Here is a 2,448-nt window from a genome sequence, read left to right as displayed (position 1 = left end):
CAGGGGGTTTTGGGCAAAATGTAACCCACCGCCGCTCTCAGTAATTGGCATATTTTTAGTATAAAATTTCGGAATTTCAAACTGCAAATAGGTGCAGAGAGCCAGAATTTGGGTACAAAATATGGCTCAGGTATAGAATTTGGGATGTTTAAGATATTTTGAAAACTGCAGGGGGGTTTTGGGCAATATGTAACCCGCCGCTGCTTTCAGTAATTGGCATATTTTTGGTATAAATAGTCGGAATTTCAAGCTGCGAATAGGTGCAGAGAGCCAGAATTTGGGTCCAAAATATGGCTCAGGTATCGAACTTGGGATGTTTGGGATATTTTGAAAACTGCAGGGGGGTTTGGGCAAAATGTGACCCACCGCCGCTTTCAGTAATTGGCATATTTTTGGTATAAAATGTCGGAGTTTCAAACTGCGAATAGGTGCAGAGAGCCAGAATTTGGGTCCCAAATATGACTCAGGTATAGAATTTGGGATGTTTAAGATATTTTGAAAACTGCAGGGGGGTTTGGGCAAAATGTGACCCGCCGCAACTTTCAGTAATTGGGATATTTTTGGTATAAAAAGTCGGAATTTCAATTTGCGAATAGTTGCAGAGAGCCAGAATTTGGGTCCAAAATATGGCTCAGGTATCGAATTTTGGATGTTTGGGATATTTTGAAATCTGCAGGGGGGTTTGGGCAAAATGTGATCCACCGCTGCTTTCAGTAATTGTCATATTTTTTGGTATAAAAAGTCGGAATTTCAAACTGCGAATAGATGCAGAGAGCTAGAATTTGGGTCCAAAATATGCATCAGGTATCGAATTTTGGATGTTTGGGATATTTTGAAAACTGCAGGGGGGTTTGGTCAAAATGTGACCCACCGCTGCTCTCAGTAATTGGCAGATTTTGGTATAAAAAGTCGGAATTTCAAACTGCGAATAGGTGCAGAGAGCCAGAATTTGGGTCCAAAATATGCATCAGGTATAGAATTTTGGATGTTTGGGATATTTTGAAAACTGCAGGGGGGTTTGGGCAAAATGTGACCCACCGCTGCTTTCAGTAATTCGCAGATTTTGGTATAAAAAGTCGGAATTTCAAACTGCGAATAGGTGCAGAGAGCCAGAATTTGGGTACAAAATATGGCTCAGGTATCGAATTTGGGATGTTTGGGATATTTTGAAAACTGCAAGGGGGTTTGGGCAAAATGTGACCTACCGCCGCTTTCAGTAACTGGCAGCTTTTTGGTATAAAAAGTCGGAATTTCAATCTGCGAGTAGGTGCAGAGAGCCAGAATTTGGGTCCAAAATATGGCACAGGTAACGAATTTGGCATGTTTACGATATTTTGAAAACTGCTGGGGGGGGGTTTGGGCAAAATGTGACCCACCGCTGCTTTTAGTAATTGGCAGATTTTGGTATAAAAAGTCGGAATTTCAAACTGCGAATAGGTGCATAGAGCCAGAATTTGGGTCCAAAATATGGCTCAGGTATCGAATTTGGGATGTTTGGGATATTTTGAAAACTGCAGGGGGGTTTGGGCGAAATGTGAACCACCGCTGCTTTCAGTAATTGGCATATTTTTGGTATAAAAAGTCGGAATTTCAAACTGCGAATAGATGCAGAGAGCCAGAATTTGGGTCCAAAATATGGCTCAGTTATCGAATTTGGGATGTTTGGGATATTTTGAAAACTGCAAGGGGGTTTGGGCAAAATGTGACCTACCGCCGCTTTCAGTAATTGGCAGCTTTTTGTTATAAAAAGTCGGAATTTCAATCTGCGAATAGGTGCAGAGAGCCAGAATTTGGGTCCAAAATATGGCACAGGTAACGAATTTGGTATGTTTGGGATATTTTGAAAACTGCAGGTGGGGTGTTTAGGCAACATGTGACCCACCGCTGCTTTCAGTAATTGGCAGATTTTGGTATAAAAAGTCGGAATTTCAAACTGCGAATAGGTGCAGAGAGCCAGAATTTGGGTCCAAAATATGGCTCAGGTATCGAATTTGGAATGTTTGGGATATTTTGAAAACTGCAGGGGGGTTTGGGTAAAATGTGACCCACCGCCGCTTTCAGTAATTGGCATATTTTTGGTATAAAATGTCGGAGTTTCAAACTGCGAATAGGTGCCGAGAGCCAGAATTTGGGTCCAAAATATGGCTCAGGTATAGAATTTGGGATGTTTAAGATATTTTGAAAACTGCAAGGGGGTTTGGGCAAAATGTGACCCGCCGCTGCTTTCAGTAATTGGGATATTTTTGGTATAAAAAGTCGGAATTTCAATTTGCGAATAGTTGCAGAGAGCCAGAATTTGGTTCCAAAATATGGTTCAGGTATCGAATTTGGGATGTTTGAAATATTTTGAAAACTGCAGGGGGGTTTGGGCAAAATGTGACCCACCGCTGCTTTCAGTATTTGGCAGATTTTGGTATAAAAAGTCGGAATTTCAAAGTGCGAATAAGT

Source organism: Procambarus clarkii, chromosome 17 (genome assembly GCF_040958095.1).
Source record: "Procambarus clarkii isolate CNS0578487 chromosome 17, FALCON_Pclarkii_2.0, whole genome shotgun sequence".
NCBI lineage: Eukaryota > Metazoa > Arthropoda > Malacostraca > Decapoda > Cambaridae > Procambarus > Procambarus clarkii.
Note: the sequence above shows the minus strand (reverse complement) of the source record.